Raw genomic sequence first — 22,141 nt, forward strand, 5'->3', positions numbered from 1 at the left:
ATATCATAGCGACGCTATTTCTGTGTTAATTCGTCAATGTGAGGGAGCGAGGGATGCAGTAAAGAAGGAATAGTGCATCGGAAAAGAGATACTCGTATCCCAATAGAAAATCCAGCCGTTTCCATAGAAACGTTACTCGATTTAGAAGGAGAAGTCATAGAATCCATAGTATTTCATAGCGACTCAATTTCTGTGTTAATTCGTCAATGAGAGGGAGCGAGGGATGCAGTAAAGAAAGAATTGTGCATCGGAAAGGAGATACTCGTATCCCAAAAGAAAATCCTGTCGTTTCCATAGAAACGTTACTCGATTTGGAAGGAGAAGTCATAGAACCCTTAGTATATCATAGCGACGCAATTTCTTTGTTAATTCGTCAATGTGAGGGAGCGAGCGATGCAGTAATGAAGTAATAGTGCGTTGGAAATGAAATACTCGTATCCCAAAAGAAAAATCTGTCGTTTCCTTAGAAACGTTGCTGGATTTAGATGGAGAAGTCGTAGAACTCATTGTATTTCATAGCGACGTAGTTTCTGATTTAATTCGTCAATGTGAGGGAGCGAGGGATGCAGTAGAGAAGTAATAGTGCATCGGAAAGGAGATACTCGTATCCCTAAAGAAAATCCTCTCGTTTCCATAGAAACGTTACTCGATTTAGAAGGAGAAGTCATAGAACCCATAGTATTTCATAGCGACGCAATTTATGTGTTAATTCGTCAGTGTGAGGGAGAGAGGATTGCAGTAAAGAAGGAATAGTGCATCGGAAAGGAAATAGTCGTATCCCAAAAGAAAATCCTGTCCTTTTAGTAGAAACGTTACTCGATGTATAAGGAGAAGTCATTGAACCCAATGTATTTCATAGCCCCGCAATTTCTGTGTTAATTCGTCAATGTGAGGGAGCAAGGGATGCAGTAAGGAAGGAATAGTGCATCGGAAAGGAGATACCTGTATCCCAAATGAAAATTCTGTCGTATCCATAGAAACGTTACTCGATTTAGAAGGAGAAGTCATAGAACCCATAGTACTTCATAGCGACGCAATTTCTGCTTTAATTCGTCAATGTGAGGGAGCGAGGTATGCAGTAAAGAAGGAAAAGGTGTATCGGAAATGAGATACTCGGATCCCAAAAGAAAAACCTGTCGTTGACATAGAAACGGAACACGATTTAGAAGGAGAAGTCATACATCCCATAGTATTTCATAGCAACACAATATGTTTGTTAATTCGTCAATGTGCGGGAGCGAGGGATGCAGTAAAGAAGGAATAGTGCATCGGAAAAGAGATAGTCGTATCACAAAAGAAAAACCTGTCGTTTCCATAGAAACGTTGTTGGATTTAGATGGAGAAGTCATAGAACCCATAGTACTTAATAGCGACGCAGTTTCTGTGTTAATCCGTCAAAGTGAGGGAGCGAGGTATGCAGTAAAGAAGGAATAGTGCATCGGAAAGGAGATACTCGTATCCCAAAAGGAGATCCTGTCGTTTCCATAGAAACGTTACCCGACTCAGAAGGAGATGTCATAGAACACATAGTATTTCATAACGACGCAATTTCTGTGGTTATTCGTCAATGCGAGGGAGCGAGGGATGCAGTAAAGAAGGAATAGTGCATCGGAAAGGAGATACTCGTATCCCAAAAGAAAATCCTGTCGTTTCCATAGAGACGTTACTCGATTTTGAAGGAGATGTCATAGAAACCATAGTATTTCATAGCGACGCAATTTCTGTGCTCATTCGTCAATGTGACGGAGCGAGGGATGCAGTACATTAGGAATAGTGCATCGGAAAGGAGATACTCGTATCCCAAAAGAAAATCCTGTCGTTTCCATATTAACGTCACTCGATTTAGAAGGAGATGTCATTGAACACATAGTATTTCATAGCGACGTATTTTCTGTGTTAATTCGTCAATGTGAAGGAGCGAGGGATGCAGTAAAGTAGGAATAGTGCATTGGAGAGGAGATACTCGTATCCCAAATGAAAATCCTGTCGTTTCCATAGAAAAGTTACTCGATTTGAAAGGTCTTAAAATCCCATAGTATTTCATAGCCCAGCAATTTCTGTGTTAATTCGTCAATGAGAGGGAGCAAGGAATGCAGTAAAGAAGGATTAGTGCATCGGGACGTAGATAGACGTATCCCAAAAGAAAATCCTGTCTTTTCCATGGAAAAGGTACTCGATTTAGATGGAGAAGTCGTCGATCCTATAGTACCTCATAGCCCCGCCATTTCTGACTTAATTCGTCAATGTGAGGGAGCGAGGGATGCAGTAAAGAAGGAATAGTACATCGAAAAGGAGAAAGTCGTATCTCAAAAGATAATCCTGTCGTTTCCATACATACGTTACTCGATTTAGAAGGAGAAGTCATAGAACACATAGCATTTTATAGCGACGCAATTTCTGTATTAATTCGTCAATGTGAGGGAGCGAGGGATGCAGTAAAGAAGGAATAGTGCATCGGAAAGGAGATACTCGTATCCCAAAAGAAAATCCTGTCGTTTCCATAGAGACGTTACTCGATTTTGAAGGAGATGTCATAGAAACCATAGTATTTCATAGCGACGCAATTTCTGTGTTAATTCGTCAATGTGACGGAGCGAATGATGCAGTACATTAGGAATAGTGCATCGGAAAGGAGATACTCGTATCCCAAAAGAAAATCCTGTCGTTTCCATATTAACGTCACTCGATTTAGAAGGAGATGTCATTGAACACATAGTATTTCATAGCGACGTATTTTCTGTGTTAATTCGTCAATGTGAGGGAGCGAGGGATGCAGTAAAGTAGGAATAGTGCATCGGAAAGGAGATACACTTACCCCAAAAGAAAATCCTGTCGTTTCCATAGAAATGTTATTCGATCTAGAAGAAGATGTCATGGAATACATAGTAATTCATAGCGACGCAATTTCTGTGTTAATTCGTCAATGTGAGGGAGCGAGGGGTGCAGTAAAGAAGGATTAGTGCATCGAGAAGGAGATTGTCGTATCCCAAAAAAAATCCTGTATTTTCCATAGAAACGTAACTCGATTTGGAATTAGAGGTCATAGATCCCATAGTATTTCATAGCCCCGCAATTTCTGTCTTAAGTCGTCAATGTGAGGGTGCGAGGGATGCAGTGAAGAAGGAATAGTGTCATGGAACACATAGTATTTCATAGGGATGCAATGTCTGTGTTAATTCGACAATGTATGGGAGCGAGGAGTGCAGTAAAGAAGGATTAGTGCATCGAGAAGGAGATAGTCGTATCCCAAAATAAAATCCTGTCTTTTCCATAGAAACGGTACTCGATTTAGAAGGAGAAGTCATACATCCCATAGTATTTCATAGCAACACAATTTCTGTGTTAATTCGTCAATGTGAGGGAGCGAGGGATGCAGTAAAGAAGGAATAGTGCATCGGAAAACAGATACTCGTATCCCAAAACAAAAACCTGCCGTTTCCATAGAAACGTTGTTGGATTTAGATGGAGAAGTCATAGAACCCATAGTACTTAATAGTGCCGCAATTTCTGAGTTAATTCGACAATGTGAGGGAGCGAGGGATGCAGTAAAGAAGGAATAGTGCATCAGAACGGAGAAAGTTGTATCTCAAAAGATAATCCTGTCGTTTCCATGGATAAGTTACTCGGTGCAGAAGGAGAAATCATAGAACACATAGTATCTCATAGCGACGCAATTTCTGTGTTAAGTCGTCAATGTGAGGGAGCGAGGGATGCAGTAGAGAAGGAATAGTGCATCGGAAACGAGTTAGTCGTATCCCAAAATAAAATCTTCTCGCTTCCATAGAAACGTTACTCGATTTAGAAGGAGAAGTCATAGAACGCATAGTATTTCATAGCGACGCAATTTCTGTGATAATTCGTCAATGTGAGGGAGCGAGGGATGCAGTAAAGATGGAATACTGCATCCGAATGGAGATACTCATATCCCAAAAGAAAATCCTGTCGTTTCCATAGAATCGTTACACGATTTAGAAGGAGAGGTCATAGAACACATAGTATTTCATAGCGACGCAATTTCTGGGTTAATTCGTCAATGTGAGGGAGCGAGGGATGCAGTAAAGAAGGAGTATTGCATCGGAAAGGAGATAGTCGTATCCCAAAAGAAAATCCTGTCTTTTCCATAGAAACGTTACTCGATTTAGAAGAAGTCATAGAACCCATAGTATTTCATAGCGACGCAATTTCTGTGTTAATTTGCCAATGTGAGGGAGCGAGGGATGCAGAAAAGAAGGAATAGTCCATCGGAAAGGAGAAAGTCGTATCCCAAAAGAATATCCTGTCGCTTCCATAGTAACGTTACTCGATTTAGAAGACGAAGTCATAGAACCCATTGTATTTCATAGCGACGCAATTTCTGTGTTAATTCGTCAAAGTGAGGGAGCGAGGTATGTAGTAAATAAGGAATAGTGCATCGGAAAGGAGATAGTCGTATCCCAAAAGAAGATCCTGTCGTTTCCATAGAAACATTACTCGATTTAGAAAGAGATGTCATAGAACACAAAGTATTTCACAACGACGCAATTTCTGTGTTAATTCGTCAATGCGAGGGAGCGAGGGATGCAGTAAAGAAGGAAGTGTGCTTCCGAATGGAGATACTCGTATCCCAAAAGAACATCCTGTCGTTTCCATAGAAACGTTACTCGATTTAGAAGAAGTCATAGAACCCATAGTATTTCATAGCGACGCAATTTCTGTGTTAATTCGTCAATGTGATGGAGCGAGTTATGTAGTAAATAAGGAATAGTGCATCGGAAGGGTGATAGTCTTATCCCAAAAGAGAATCCTGTCTTATCCATAGAAACGTTACTCGATCTAGATTGAGATGTCATGGAACACATAGTATTTCACAGCGACGCAATTTCTGTGTTAATTCGTCAATGTGAGGGAGCGAGGGATGCAGTAAAGAAGGATTAGTGCATCGAAGAGGAAATACTAATATCCCAAAATAAAATCCTGTCGTTTCCATAGAAACGTTACTCGATTTAGAAGGTCGTAAAACGCATAGTATTTCATAGCCCCGCAATTTCTGTTTTAATTCGTCAATGTGAGGGAGCGAGGGATGCAGTAAAGAAAGATTAGTGCATCGGGAAGGAGATAGTCGTATCCCAAAAGAAAATCCTGTCTTTTCCATAGAAACGTAATTTGATTTAGAAGCAGAAGTCATAGATCCCATGGTGTTTCATAGCCCCGCAATTTCTGTCTTAATTCGTCAATGTGAGGGAGCAAGGGATGCAGTAAAGAAGGAATAGTGCATCAGAAAGGAAAAAGTCGTATCTCAAAAGATAATCCTGTCGTTTCCATAGATAAGTTACTCGATGCAGAGGGAGAAATCATAAAACACATAGTATTTCGTAGCGACGCAATTTCTGTGTTAATTCGTCAATGTGAGGGAGCGATTGATGCAGTAAAGAAGGAATAGTGCATCGGAAAGGAGTTAGTCACATCCCAAAAGAAAATCCTGTCTTTTCCATAGATACGATACTCGATCTAGAGGAAGAAGTCATAGGACACATAGTATTTCATAGCGACGCAATTTCTGAGTTAATATGTCAATGTGAGGGAGCGAGGGATGCAGTAAAGAAGGAATTTTGCATCGGAAAGGAGATAGTCGTATCCCAAAAGGAAATCCTGTCGTTTCCATAGAAATGTTACTCGTTTTAGAAGGTCATAAAACCCATAGTATTTCATAGTGCCGCGCATTCTGTGTTAATTCGTCAATGTGAGGAAGCGAGGGATGCAGAAAAGAAGGAATAGTCCATCGGAAAGGAGAAAGTCGTATCCCAAAAGAATATCCTGTCGCTTCCATAGTAACGTTACTCGATTTAGAAGAAGAAGTCATAGAACCCATTGTATTTCATAGCGACGCAATTTCTGTGTTAATTCGTCAAAGTGAGGGAGCGAGGTATGTAGTAAATAAGGAATAGTGCATCGGAAAGGAGATAGTCGTATCCCAAAAGAAGATCCTGTCGTTTCCATAGAAACATTACTCGATTTAGAAAGAGATGTCATAGAACACAAAGTATTTCACAACGACGCAATTTCTGTGTTAATTCGTCAATGCGAGGGAGCGAGGGATGCAGTAAAGAAGGAAGTGTGCCTCCGAATGGAGATACTCGTATCCCAAAAGAACATCCTGTCGTTTCCATAGAAACGTTACTCGATTTAGAAGGTCATGAAACCCATAGTATTTCATAGCCCCGCAATTTCTGTGTTAATTCGTCAATGTGAGGGAGCGAAGGGGTGCAGTAAAGAAAGCGTAGTGCATCGGAAAGGAGATGTATCCCAAAAGAAAATCCTGTAGTTTCCATAGAAACGTTACTCGATGTAGAAGGAGACGTGACAGAACCCATAGTATTTCACAGCGACACAATTTCTGTGTTAATCCGTCAATGTGAGGGAGTGAGGGATGCAGTAAAGAAGGAATAGTGCATCGGAAAGGAGATACTCGTATTCCAAAAGAAAATCCAGTCGTTCCCATAGAAACGTTACTCGATTTTAAAGGAGGAATCATTGAACCCGTAGTATTTCATAGGGGCGCAATTTCTGTGTTAATTCGTCAATGTGAGTTAGCGAGGGATGCAGACAAGAAGGCATACAGCATCGGAATGAAGATAGTCGTATCCCAAATGAAGGAGATGTCATAGGACACACACAGTATTTCATACCGACGCAATCTCTGTGCTAATTCGTCAATGTGAGGGAGCGAGGGATGCAGTAAAGAAGGAATAGTGCATCGGAAAGGAGATAGTCGTGTCCCAAAGGAAAATCCTGTCGTTTCCATAGAAATGTTACTCGATTCAGAAGGTGAATTCGTAGAACCTAGAGGATTTCGTAGCGACGCAATTTCTGTGTTAATCCGTCAATGTGAGGAAGCGAGGGATGCAGTAAGGACGGAATAGTGCATCGGAAGGGAGATACTCGTATTGCAAAAGGATATCCTCTCGTATCCGTGGAAACGTTACTCGATTTAGAAGGAGAAGTCTTAGAACCCATAGTATTTCATAGCGACGCAATTTCTGTTTTTATTCGTCAATGTGAGAGAGTGAGGGATGCTGTAAAGACCGAATAGTGCATCGGAAAGGAGATATTCGTATCCCCAAAGAAGGAGATATCATAGAACCCATAGTATTTCATAACGACGCAATTTCTATGTTAATTCGTCATTGTAAGGGAGCGAAGGTTGCAATAAAGTCAGAATAGTGCATCGGAAAGGAGATGGTCTATTTCCAAAAGAATATGCTGTCCTATCCGTAGATGCGTTACCCGATTTAGAAGGAGAAGTCTTAGAACACATAGTATTTCATAGCGACGGAATTTCTATGTTAATTCGTCAATGTGAGGGAGCGAGGGTTGCAGTAATGTCAGAATTGTGCATCGGAAAGGAGAAATGCATATTCCAAAAGAATATCCTATCGTTTCCGTAGAAACGTTACTCGATTCAGAAGGAGAAGCCATAGAACCAATAGTATTTCATAGCGACGCAATTTCTGTGTTAATTCGTCAATGTGAAGGAGCGAGTTATGTAGTAAATAAGGAGTAGTGCATCGGAAAGGAGATAGTTGTATCCCAAAAGAAAAGCCTGTCGTTACCATAGAAACGTTACTCGATTTAGAAGGTCATAAAACCCATAGTATTTCTTAGTGCCGCGATTTCTGTGTTAATTCGTCAATGTGAGGGAGCGAGGGATGCAGAAAAGAAGGAATAGTGCATCTGAAACGAGAAAGTCGTATCCCAAAAGAAAATCCTGTCGTTTCCATAGAAACGTTACTCGATTTAGATGGAAAATTCATGAAATCCATAGTATTTCATAGCGACGCAATTTCTGTGTTTATTCGTAAATGTGAGGGAGGGAGGGATGTAGTAAATTAGAAATAGTGCATCGGAAAGGAGATAGTTGTATCCCAAAAGAAGATCCTGTCGTTTCCATAGAAACGATACTCGATTTAGAAGGAGATTTCATAGAACCCATAGTATTTCGTGGCGACGCAATTTCTGTGTTAATTCGTCAATGTGAGGGAGCGATTTATGCAGTAAAGACGGAATAGTGCATCGGAAAGGAGATACTCGTATCCCAATAGAAAATCCAGTCGTTTCCATAGAAACGTTACTCGATGTAGAAGGAGAAGTCATAGAACCCATAGTATTTCATAGCGACGCAATTTCTGTGTTAATTCGTCAATGTGAGGGAGTGAGGGATGTAGTAAATAAGGAATGGTGCATCTGAATGGAGATAGTTGTATCCCAAAAGTAGATCCTGTCGTTTCCATAGAAACGATACTCGATTTAGAAAGAGATGTCATAGAACCCATAGTATTTCGGGGCGACTTAATTTCTGTATTAATTCGTCAATGTGAGGGACCGAGGTATGCAGTAAAGACGGAATAGTGTATCGGAGAGGAGATAGTCGTATCCAAAAGAAAATGCTGTCGTTTCCAAAGAAACGTTACTCGATTTAGAAGGAGAAGTCATAATACCCATAGTATTTCATAGCCCCGCAATTTCTGTGTTAATTCGTCAATGTAGATGTGCGAGGGATGCAGTAAGGAAGGATTAGTGCATCGGAAAAGTGGTACTCGTATCCCAAAAGATAAACCTGTCGTTCCATAGAAACTTTACTCGATTTAGAAGGTCATGAACCCATAGTATTTCATAGCCCCGCAATTTCTGTGTTAATTCGTCAATGCGAGGGAGCGAGGGATGCAGAAAAGAAGGAATTGTGCATCGGAAAGGAGATACTGGGATTCCAAAAGAAGATCCTGTCGTTTCCATAGAAACGTTTTTCGCTTTAGAAGGAGATGTCATAGACCACATAGTATGTCATAACGACGCAATTTCTGTGATAATTCGTCAATGTGAGGGAGCGAGGGATGCAGTAAAGATGGAATACTGCATCCGAATGGAGATACTCATATCCCAAAAGAAAATCCTGTCGTTTCCATAGAAACGTTACACGATTTAAAAGGAGAGGTCATAGAACACATAGTATTTCATAGCGACGCAATTTCTGGGTTAATTCGTCAATGTGAGGGAGCGAGGGATGCAGTAAAGAAGGAGTATTGCATCGGAAAGGAGATAGTCGTATCCCAAAAGAAAATCCTGTCTTTTCCATAGAAACGTTACTCGATTTAGAAGAAGTCATAGAACCCATAGTATTTCATAGCGACGCAATTTCTGTGTTAATTTGTCAATGTGAGGGAGCGGGGGATGCAGAAAAGAGGGAATAGTGCATCGGAAAGGAGAATGTCGTATCCCAAAAGAAAATCCTGTCGTTTCCATAGAAACGTTACTCGATTTAGAAGAAGTCATAGACCCCATAGTATTTCATAGCGACGCAATTTCTGTGTTAATTCGTCAATGTGATGGAGCGAGTTATGTAGTAAATAAGGAATAGTGCATCGGAAGGGTGATAGTCTTATCCCAAAAGAGAATCGTGTCTTATCCATAGAAACGTTACTCGATCTAGATTGAGATGTCATGGAACACATAGTATTTCACAGCGACGCAATTTCTGTGTTAATTCGTCAATGTGAGGGAGCGAGGGATGCAGTAAAGAAGGATTAGTGCATCGAAGAGGAAATACTAATATCCCAAAATAAAATCCTGTCGTTTCCATAGAAACGTTACTCGATTTAGAAGGTCGTAAAACGCATAGTATTTCATAGCCCCGCAATTTCTGTGTTAATTCATCAATGTGAGGGAGCGAGGGATGCAGTAAAGAAAGATTAGTGCATCGGGAAGGAGATAGTCGTATCCCAAAAGAAAATCCTGTCTTTTCCATAGAAACGTAATTTGATTCAGAAGCAGAAGTCATTGATCCCATAGTGTTTCATAGCCCCGCAACTTCTGTCTTAATTCGTCAATGTGAGGGAGCAAGGGATGCAGTAAAGAAGGAATAGTGCATCAGAAAGGAAAAAGTCGTATCTCAAAAGATAATCCTGTCGTTTCCATAGATAAGTTACTCGATGCAGAGGGAGAAATCATAAAACACATAGTATTTCGTAGCGACGCAATTTCTGTGTTAATTCGTCAATGTGAGGGAGCGATTGATGCAGTAAAGAAGGAATAGTGCATCGGAAAGGAGTTAGTCACATCCCAAAAGAAAATCCTGTCTTTTCCATAGATACGATACTCGATCTAGAAGGAGAAGTCATAGGACACATAGTATTTCATAGCGACGCAATTTCTGAGTTAATATGTCAATATGAGGGAGCGAGGGATGCAGTAAAGAAGGAATTTTGCATCGGAAAGGAGATAGTCGTATCCCAAAAGGAAATCCTGTCGTTTCCATAGAAATGTTACTCGTTTTAGAAGGTCATAAAACCCATAGTATTTCATAGTGCCGCGCATTCTGTGTTAATTCGTCAATGTGAGGGAGCGAGGGATGCAGAAAAGAAGGAATAGTCCATCGGAAAGGAGAAAGTCGTATCCCAAAAGAATATCCTGTCGCTTCCATAGTAACGTTACTCGATTTAGAAGGAGAAGTCATAGAACCCATTGTATTTCATAGCGACGCAATTTCTGTGTTAATTCGTCAAAGTGAGGGAGCGAGGTATGTAGTAAATAAGGAATAGTGCATCGGAAAGGAGATAGTCGTATCCCAAAAGAAGATCCTGTCGTTTCCATAGAAACATTACTCGATTTAGAAAGAGATGTCATAGAACACAAAGTATTTCACAACGACGCAATTTCTGTGTTAATTCGTCAATGCGAGGGAGCGAGGGATGCAGTAAAGAAGGAAGTGTGCTTCCGAATGGAGATACTCGTATCCCAAAAGAACATCCTGTCGTTTCCATAGAAACGTTACTCAATCTAGAAGGAGATGTCATGGAACAAATTGTATTTCATAGCGACGCAATGTCTGTGTTCATTCGTCAATGTGAGGGAGCAAGGGATGCAGTAAAGAAGGAATAGTGCATCGGAGATGAGATACTCGTATTCCAAAAGAAAATCCTGTCGCCTCCATAGAAACGATACTCGATTTAGAAGGAGATGTCATAGAACCCATAGTATTTCGTGGCGACGCAATTTCTGTGTTTATTCGTCAATGTGGGGGAGCGAGGTATGCAGTAAAGACGGCATGGTGCATCGGAAAAGAGGTACTCGTATCCCAAAAGATAAACCTGTCGTTTCCATAGAAACGTTACTCGATTTAGAAGGTCATGAAACCCATAGTATTTCATAGCCCCGCAATTTCTGTGTTAATTCGTCAATGTGAGTGAGCGAGGGATGCTGTAAAGAAGGAATGGTGCATCGGAAAGGAGATAGTCGTATCCCAAAAGAATATCCTGTCGTTTCCATACCAACGTAACTCGGTTTAGAAGGAGAAGTCTTAGAACCCATAGTATTTCATAGCGATGCAATTTCTGTGTTAATTCGTCAATGTGAGGGAGAGAGGGATGCAGTAAAGAAGGAGTTGTGCATCGGCAACCAGATACTCGTATCCCAAATGAAAATCCTGTCGTTGCCATAGAAACGTTACTCGTTGTAGAAGGAGACGTCACAGAACCCATAGTATTTCACAGCGACACAATTTCTGTGTTGATCCGTAAATGTCAGGGAGCGAGGGATGCAGTAAAGATGGAAGTGTGCATCTGAAAGGAGATACTGGGATTCCAAAAGAAGATCCTGTCGTTTCCATAGAAACGTTTTTCGCTTTACTAGGAGATGTCATAGACCACATAGTATGTCATAACGACGCAATTTCTGTGATAAATCGTCAATGCGAGGCAGCGACGGACGCAGTAAAGAAGGAATAGTGCATCGGATAGGAGAAACTCGTATTCCAAATGAAAATCCTGTCGTTGCCATAGAAACGTTATTCGATTTAGAAGGAGAAGTCATAGAACCCATAGTATATCACAGCGACGCAATTTCTGTGTTAATTCGTCAAAGTGAGGGAGCGAAGGGGTGCAGAAAAGAAAGCGTAGTGCATCGGAAAGGAGATGTATCCCAAAAGAAAATCCTGTAGTTTCCATAGAAACGTTACTCGATGTAGAAGGAGACGTCACAGAACCCATAGTATTTCACAGCGACACAATTTCTGTGTTAATCCGTCAATGTAAGGGAGTGAGGGATGCAGTAAAGAAGGAATAGTGCATCGGAAAGGAGATACTCGTATTCCAAAAGAAAATCCAGTCGTTCCCATAGAAACGTTACTCGATTTTAAAGGAGGAATCATTGAACCCATAGTATTTCATAGGGGCGCAATTTCTGTGTTAATTCGTCAATGTGAGTTAGCGAGGGATGCAGAAAAGAAGGCATACAGCATCGGAAAGAAGATAGTCGTATCCCAAATGAAGGAGATGTCATAGGACACACAGTATTTCATACCGACGCAATCTCTGTGCTAATTCGTCAATGTGAGGGAGCGAGGGATGCAGTAAAGAAGGAATAGTGCATCGGAAATGAGATAGTCGTGTCCCAAAGATAAATCCTGTCGCTTCCATAGAAATGTTACTCGATTCAGAAGGTGAATTCGTAGAACCTAGAGGATTTCGTAGCGACGCAATTTCTGTGTTAATCCGTCAATGTGAGGAAGCGAGGGATGCAGTAAAGACGGAATAGTGCATCGGAAGGGAGATACTCGTATTGCAAAAGGATATCCTCTCGTATCCGTGGAAACGTTACTCGATTCAGAAGGAGAAGTCTTAGAACCCATAGTATTTCATAGCGACGCAATTTCTGTTTTTATTCGTCAATGTGAGAGAGTGAGGGATGCTGTAAAGACCGAATAGTGCATCGGAAAGGAGATATTCGTATCCCCAAAGAAGGAGATATCATAGAACCCATAGTATTTCATAGCGACGCAATTTCTATGTTAATTCGTCATTGTAAGGGAGCGAAGGTTGCAGTAAAGTCAGAATAGTGCATCGGAAAGGAGATGGTCTATTTCCAAAAGAATATGCTGTCCTATCCGTAGATGCGTTACCCGATTTAGAAGGAGAAGTCTTAGAACACATAGTATTTCATAGCGACGGAATATCTGTGTTAATTCGTCAATGTGAGGGAGCGAGGGTTGCAGTAATGTCAGAATTGTGCATCGGAAAGGAGAAATGCGTATTCCAAAAGAATATCCTATCGTTTCCGTAGAAACGTTACTCGATTTAGAAGGAGAAGCCATAGAACCAATAGTATTTCATAGCGTCGCAATTTCTGTGTTAATTCGTCAATGTGAAGGAGCGAGTTATGTAGTAAATAAGGAGTAGTGCATCGGAAAGGAGATAGTCGTATCCCAAAGAAGATCCTGTCGCTTCCACAGAAACGGTACTCGATTTAGAAGGAGATGTCATGGAACCCATAGTATTTCATAGCGACGCAATTTCTGTGTTAATTCGTCAGTGTGAGGGGGCGAGGAATGCAGTAACGAAGGAATAGTGCTTCGGAATGGAGATACTCGTATCCCAAAAGAAAAGCCTGTCGTTACCATAGAAACGTTACTCGATTTAGAAGGTCATAAAACCCATAGTATTTCATAGCGACGCAATTTCTGTGTTTATTCGGAAATGTGAGGGAGGGAGGGATGTAGTAAATAAGAAATAGTGCATCGGAAAGGAGATAGTTGTATCCCAAAAGAAGATCCTGTCGTTTCCATAGAAACGATACTCGATTTAGAAAGAGATGTCATAGAAACCATAGTATTTCGTGGCGACGCAATTTCTGTGTTAATTCGTCAATGTGAGGGAGCGATTTATGCAGTAAAGACGGAATAGTGCATCGGAAAGGAGATACTCGTATCCCAATAGAAAATCCAGTCGTTTCCATAGAAACGTTACTCGATTTAGAAGGAGAAGTCATAGAACCCATAGTATTTCACAGCGACACAATATCTGTGTTAATCCGTAAATGTGAGGGAGCGAGGGATGCAGCAATGAAGGAATTGTGCATCGGAAAGGAGATACTCGTATTCTAAAAGAAGATCCTGTCGTTTCCATATAAACGTTTTTCGCGTTAGAAGGAGATGTCATAGACCACATAGTATGTCAATACGACGCAATTTCTGTGATAATTCGTCAATGCGAGGGAGCGACGGACGCAGTAAAGAAGGAATAGTGCATCGGATAGGAGATACTCGTATCCCAAATGAAAATCCTGTCGTTGCCATAGAAACGTTATTCGATTTAGAAGGAGAAGTCATAGCACCCATAGTATATCACAGCAACGCAATTTCTGTGCTAATTCGTCAATGTGGAGGAGCGAATGATGCAGTAAAGAAAGAATAGTGCATCGGAAAGGAGATGTATCCCAAAAGACAATCCTGTAGTTTCCATAGAAATGTTACTCGTTTCAGAAGGTCATAAAACCCATAGTATTTCATAGTGCCGCGATATCTGTGTTAATTCGTCAATGTGAGGGAGCGAGGGAAGCAGAAAAGAAGGAATAGTGCATCGGAAACGCGAAAGTCGTATCCCAAAAGAAAATCCTGTCGTTTCCATATAAACGTTACTCGATTTAGAAGGAGAAGTCATAGAACCCATTGTATTTCGTAGCGACGCAATTTCTGTGTTAATTCGTCAATGTGAGGGAGCGAGTTATGTAGTAAATAAGGAATAGTGCATCGGAAAGGAGACAGTCGTATCCCAAAGGAAGATCCTTTTGTTTCCATAGAAACGGTACTCGATTTAGAAGGAGATGTCATAGAACACATAGTATTTCTCAACGACGCAATTTCTGTGTTAATTCGTCAATGTCAGGGAGCGAGGGATGCAGTAAAGAAGGAATAGTGCATCGGAAAGGACTTAGTCGTATCCCAAAAGAAAATCTTCTCGTTTCCATAGAAACGTTACTCGATTTAGAAGGAGAAGTCTTAGAACCCATAGTATTTCATAGCGGCGCAATTTCTGTGATAATTCGTCAATGTGAGGGAGCGAGAGATGCAGTAAAGAGGGAATACTGCATCCGAATGGAGATACTCATATCCCAAAAGAAAATCCTGTCGTTTCCAAAGAAAGGTTACACGATTTAGAAGGAAGGGTCATAGAACACATAGTATTTCATAGCGACGCAAATTCTGAGTTAATTCGTCAATGTGAGGGAGCGAGGGATGCAGTAAAGAAGGAGTATTGCTTCGGAAAGGAGATAGTCGTAACCCAAAAGAAAATCCTGTCGTTTCCATCGATGTGTTACTCGTTTTAGAAGGTCATAAAACCCATCGTATTTCATAATGCCGCGATTTCTGTGTTAATTCGGCAATGTGAGGGACCGAGTGATGCAGAAAAGAGGGAATAGTGCATCGGAAAGGAGAATGACGTATCCCAAAAGAAAATCCTGTCGTTTCAATAGAAACGTTACTCGATTTAGAAGAAGTCATAGAACCCATAGTATTTCATAGCGACGCAATTTCTGTGTTAATTCGTCAATGTGAGGGAGCGAGTTATGTAGTAAATAAGGATTAGTGCATCGGAAGGGTGATAGTCTTATCCCAAAAGAGAATCTTGTCTTATCCATAGAAACGTTACTCGATCTAGAGGGAGATGTCATGGAACACATAGTATTTCACAGCGACGCAATTTCTGTGTTAATTCGTCAATGTGAGGGAGCGAGGGATGCAGTAAAGAAGGAATAGTGCATCGGAAAGGAGTTGGTCATATCCCAAAAGAAAATCCTGTCATTTCCATAGAAACGTTACTCGATTTAGAAGGAGAAGTCATAGTACCCATAGTATTTCATAGCCCCGCAATTTCTGTGTTAATTCGTCGATGTAGATGTGCGAGGGATGCAGTAAGGAAGGAATAGTGCATCGGAGAGGAGATAGTCGTATCCCAACAGAAAATCCTGTCGTTTCCATAGATGTGTTACTCGTTTTAGAAGATCATAAAACCCATAGTATCTCATAGTGCCGCGATTTCTGTGTTAATTCGTCAATGTGAGGGAGCGAGGGATGCAGAAAAGAAGGAATAGTGCATCTGAAACGAGAAAGACGTATCCGAAAAGAAAATCCTGTCGTTTCCATAGAAACGTTACTCGATATAGAAGGAGAAGTCGTAGAACCCATTGGATTTCATAGCGACGCAATTTCTGTGTTAATTCGTCAATGTGAAGGAGCGAGTTATGTAGTAAATAGGAGTAGTGCATCGGAAAGGAGATAGTCGTATCCCAAAGAAGATCCTGTCGTTTCCATAGAAACGGTACTCGATTTAGAAGGAGATGTCATGGAACCCATAGTATTTCATAGCGACGCAAATTCTGTGTTATTTCGTCAGTGTGAGGGGGAGAGGAATGCAGTAAGAAGGAATAGTGCATCGGAATGGAGATACTCGTATCCCAAAAGAAAAGCCTGTCGTTTCCATAGAAACGCTACTCGAAGTAGAAGGTCATAAAACTCATAGTATTTCATAGCGCCGTGATTTCTGTGTTAATTCGTCAATGTTGGGGAGCGAGGGATGCAGTAAAGAAGGAATAGTGCATCGGAAAGGAGAAAGTCGTATACCAAAAGAAAATCCTGTCGTTTCCATAGAAACGTTACTCGATTTAGATGGAAAATTCATAGAATCCATAGTATTTCATAGCGACGCAATTTCTGTGATTATTTGTAAATGTGAGGGAGTGAGGGATGTAGTAAATAAGAAATAGTGCATCGGAAAGGAGATAGTTGTATCCCAAAAGAAAATACTGTCGTTTCCATAGAAACGATACTCGATTTAGAAGGAGATGTCATAGAACCCATAGTATTTCGTGGCGACGCAATTTCTGTGTTAATTCGTCAATGTGAGGGAGCGATTTATGCAGTAAAGACGGAATAGTGCATCGGAAAGGAGATACTCGTATCCCAATAGAAAATCCAGTCGTTTCCATAGAAACGTTACTCGATTTAGAAGCAGAAGTCGTAGAACCCATAGTATTTCATAGCGACGCAATTTCTGTGTTAATTCGTCAATGTGAGGGAGCGAGATACGTAGTAAATAAGGAATAGTGCATCGGAAAGGAGATACTCGTATCCTAAAAGAATATCATGTCGTTTCCATAGAAACGTTACGCGATCTAGAAGGAGATGTCATGGAACAGATAGTATTTCATAGCGACGCAGATTCTGTGTTAATTCGTCAATATGAGGGAGCAAGGGATGCAGTAAAGAAGGAATAGTGCATCGGAGAGGAGATACTCGTATTCAAAAGGAAAATCCTGTCATTTCCACAGGAACGTTACTCGATTTAGAAGGTCATAAAACCCATAGTATTTCTTAGTGCCGCGATTTCTGTGTTAATTCGTCAATGTGAGGGAGCGAGGGATGCAGAAAAGAAGGAATAGTGCATCTGAAACGAGAAAGTCGTATCCCAAAAGAAAATCCTGTCGTTTCCGTAGAAACGTTACTCGATATAGAAGGAGAAGTCATAGAACCCGTGTAATTTCATAGCGACGCAATTTCTGTGTTAATTCGTCAATGTGAAGGAGCGAGTTATGTAGTAAATAAGGAGTAGTGCATCGGAACGGAGATAGTCGTATCCCAAAGAAGATCCTGTCGTTTCCATAGAAACGGTACTCGATTAAGAAGGAGATGTCATGGAACCCATAGTATTTCATAGCGACGCAGTCTCTGTGTTAATTCGTCAGTGTGAGGGGGCGAGGAATGCAGTAACGAAGGAATAGTGCATCGGAATGGAGATACTCGTATCCCAAAAAAAAAGCCTGTCGTTTCCATAGAAACGGTACTCGATTTAGAAGGTCATAAAACCCATAGTATTTCATAGCGCCGCGATTTCTGTGTTAATTCGTCAATGTTGGGGAGCGAGGGATGCAGTAAAGAAGGAATAGTGCATCGGAAAGGAGAATGTCGTATCCCAAAAGAAAATCCTGTCGTTTCCATAGAAACGTTACTCGATTTAGATGGAAAATTCATAAAATCCATAGTATTTCATAGCGACGCAATTTCTGTGTTTATTCGTAAATGTGAGGGAGGGAGGGATGTAGTAAATAAGAAATAGTGCATCGGAAAGGAGATAGTTGTATCCCAAAAGAAGATCCTGTCGTTTCCATAGAAACGATACTCGATTTAGAAGGAGATGTCATAGAAACCATAGTATTTCGTGGCGACGCAATTTCTGTGTTAATTCGTCAATGTTAGGGAGCGATTTATGCAGTAAAGACGGAATAGTGCATCGGAAAGGAGATACTCGTATCGCAATTGAAAATCCAGTCGTTTCCATAGAAACGTTACTCGATTTAGAAGGAGAAGTCATAGAACCCATAGTATTTCATAGCGACGCAATTTCTGTGTTAATTCGTCAATGTGAGGGAGTGAGGGATGGAGTAAATAAGGAATGGTGCATCTGAATGGAGATAGTTGTATCCCAAAAGTAGATCCTGTCGTTTCCATAGAAACGATACTCGATTTAGAAAGAGATGTCATAGAACCCATAGTATTTCGGGGCGACTTAATTTCTGTATTAATTCGTCAATGTGAGGGACCGAGGTATGCAGTAAAGACGGAATAGTGCATCGGAAAGGAGATAGTCGTATCCAAAAGAAAATGCTGTCGTTTCCAAAGAAACGTTACTCGATTTAGAAGGAGAAGTCATAGTACCCATAGTATTTCATAGCCCCGCAATTTCTGTGTTAATTCGTCAATGTAGATGTGCGAGGGATGCAGTAAGGAAGGAATAGTGCATCGGAAAAGTGGTACTCGTATCCCAAAAGATAAACCTGTCGTTCCATAGAAACTTTACTCGATTTAGAAGGTCATGAACCCATAGTATTTCATAGCCCCGCAATTTCTGTGTTAATTCGTCAATGCGAGGGAGCGAGGGATGCAGAAAAGAAGGAATAATGCATCGGATAGGAGATACTCGTATCCCAAATGAAAATCCTGTCCTAGCCATAGAAACGTTACTCGATGTAGAAGGAGACGTCACAGAACCCATAGTATTTCACAGCGACACAATATCTGTATTAATCCGTAAATGTGAGGGAGCGAGGGATGCAACAAAGAAGGAATTGTGCATCGGAAAGGAGATACTCGTATTCTAAAAGAAGATCCTGTCGTTTCCATATAAACGTTTTTCGCGTTAGAAGGAGATGTCATAGACCACATAGTATGTCAATACGACGCAATTTCTGTGATAATTCGTCAATGCGAGGGAGCGACGGACGCAGTAAAGAAGGAATAGTGCATCGGATAGGAGATACTCGTATCCCAAATGAAAATCCTGTCGTTGCCATAGAAACGTTATTCGATTTAGAAGGAGAAGTCATAGCACCCATAGTATATCACAGCGACGCAATTTCTGTGCTAATTCGTCAATGTGGAGGAGCGAATGATGCAGTAAAGAAAGAATAGTGCATCGGAAAGGAGATGTATCCCAAAAGAAAATCCTGTAGTTTCCATAGAAATGTTACTCGTTTCAGAAGGTCATAAAACCCATAGTATTTCATAGTGCCGCGATTTCTGTGTTAATTCGTCAATGTGAGGGAGCGAGGGAAGCAGAAAAGAAGGAATAGTGCATCGGAAACGCGAAAGTCGTATCCCAAAAGAAAATCCTGTCGTTTCCATATAAACGTTACTCGATTTAGAAGGAGAAGTCATAGAACCCATTGTATTTCGTAGCGACGCAATTTCTGTGTTAATTCGTCAATGTGAGGGAGCGAGTTATGTAGTAAATAAGGAATAGTGCATCGGAAAGGAGACAGTCGTATCCCAAAGGAAGATCCTTTTGTTTCCATACAAACGGTACTCGATTTAGAAGGAGATGTCATAGAACACATAGTATTTCTCAACGACGCAATTTCTGTGTTAATTCGTCAATGTCAGGGAGCGACTGATGCAGTAAAGAAGGAATAGTGCATCGGAAAGGACTTAGTCGTATCCCAAAAGAAAATCTTCTCGTTTCCATAGAAACGTTACTCGATTTAGAAGGAGAAGTCTTAGAACCAATAGTATTTCATAGCGGCGCAATTTCTGTGATAATTCGTCAATGTGAGGGAGCGAGAGATGCAGTAAAGAGGGAATACTGCATCCGAATGGAGATACTCAATCCGAAAAGAAAATCCTGTCGTTTCCATAGAAAGGTTACACGATTTAGAAGGAGGGGTCATAGAACACATAGTATTTCATAGCGACGCAAATTCTGAGTTAATTCGTCAATGTGAGGGAGCGAGGGATGCAGTAAAGAAGGAGTATTGCTTCGGAAAGGAGATAGTCGTAACCCAAAAGAAAATCCTGTCGTTTCCATCGATGTGTTACTCGTTTTAGAAGGTCATAAAACAAATCGTATTTCATAATGCCGCGATTTCTGTGTTAATTCGGCAATGTGAGGGAGCGAGTGATGCAGAAAAGAGGGAATAGTGCATCGGAAAGGAGTTGGTCATATCCCAAAAGAAAATCCTGTCGTTTCAATAGAAACGTTACTCGATTTAGAAGAAGTCATAGAACCCATAGTATTTCATAGCGACGCAATTTCTGTGTTAATTCGTCATGTGAGGGAGCGAGTTATGTAGTAAATAAGGATTAGTGCATCGGAAGGGTGATAGTCTTATCCCAAAAGAGAATCTTGTCTTATCCATAGAAACGTTACTCGATCTAGAGGGAGATGTCATGGAACACATAGTATTTCACAGCGACGCAATTTCTGTGTTAATTCGTCAATGTGAGGGAGCGAGGGATGCAGTAAAGAAGGAATAGTGCATCGGAAAGGAGTTGGTCATATCCCAAAAGAAAATCCTGTCATTTCCATAGAAACGTTACTCGATTTAGAAGGAGAAGTCATAGTACCCATAGTATTTCATAGCCCCGCACTTTCTGTGTTAATTCGTCGATGTAGATGTGCGAGGGATGCAGTAAGGAAGGAATAGTGCATCGGAGAGGAGATAGTCGTATCCCAACAGAAAATCCTGTCGTTTCCATAGATGTGTTACTCGTTTTAGAAGATCATAAAACCCATAGTATCTCATAGTGCCGCGATTTCTGTGTTAATTCGTCAATGTGAGGGAGCGAGGGATGCAGAAAAGAAGGAATAGTGCATCTGAAACGAGAAAGACGTATCCGAAAAGAAAATCCTGTCGTTTCCATAGAAACGTTACTCGATATAGAAGGAGAAGTCGTAGAACCCATTGTATTTCATAGCGACGCAATTTCTGTGTTAATTCGTCAATGTGAAGGAGCGAGTTATGTAGTAAATAAGGAGTAGTGCATCGGAAAGGAGATAGTCGTATCCCAAAGAAGATCCTGTCGTTTCCATAGAAACGGTACTCGATTTAGAAGGAGATGTCATGGAACCCATAGTATTTCATAGCGACGCAAATTCTGTGTTATTTCGTCAGTGTGAAGGGGAGAGGAATGCAGTAAGAAGGAATAGTGCATCGGAATGGAGATACTCGTATCCCAAAAGAAAAGCCTGTCGTTTCCATAGAAACGCTACTCGATGTAGAAGGTCATAAAACTCATAGTATTTCATAGCGCCGTGATTTCTGTGTTAATTCGTCAATGTTGGGGAGCGAGGGATGCAGTAAAGAAGGAATAGTGCATCGGAAAGGAGAAAGTCGTATACCAAAAGAAAATCCTTTCGTTTCCATAGAAACGTTACTCGATTTAGATGGAAAATTCATAGAATCCATAGTATTTCATAGCGACGCAATTTCTGTGATTATTTGTAAATGTGAGGGAGTGAGGGATGTAGTAAATAAGAAATAGTGCATCGGAAAGGAGATAGTTGTATCCCAAAAGAAAATCCTGTCGTTTCCATAGAAACGATACTCGATTTAGAAGGAGATGTCATAGAACCCATAGTATTTCGTGGCGACGCAATTTCTGTGTTAATTCGTCAATGTGAGGGAGCGATTTATGCAGTAAAGACGGAATAGTGCATCGGAAAGGAGATACTCGTATCCCAATAGAAAATCCAGTCGTTTCCATAGAAACGTTACTCGATTTAGAAGCAGAAGTCGTAGAACCCATAGTATTTCATAGCGACGCAATTTCTGTGTTAATTCGTCAATGTGAGGGAGCGAGATACGTAGTAAATAAAGAATAGTGCATCGGAAAGGAGATACTCGTATCCCAAAAGAATATCATGTCGTTTCCATAGAAACGTTACGCGATCTAGAAGGAGATGTCATGGAACAGATAGTATTTCATAGCGACGCAGATTCTGTGTTAATTCGTCAATATGAGGGAGCGAGGGATGCAGTAAAGAAGGAATAGTGCATCGGAGAG

Source organism: Schistocerca piceifrons, unplaced genomic scaffold (assembly GCF_021461385.2).
Source record: "Schistocerca piceifrons isolate TAMUIC-IGC-003096 unplaced genomic scaffold, iqSchPice1.1 HiC_scaffold_1871, whole genome shotgun sequence".
NCBI lineage: Eukaryota > Metazoa > Arthropoda > Insecta > Orthoptera > Acrididae > Schistocerca > Schistocerca piceifrons.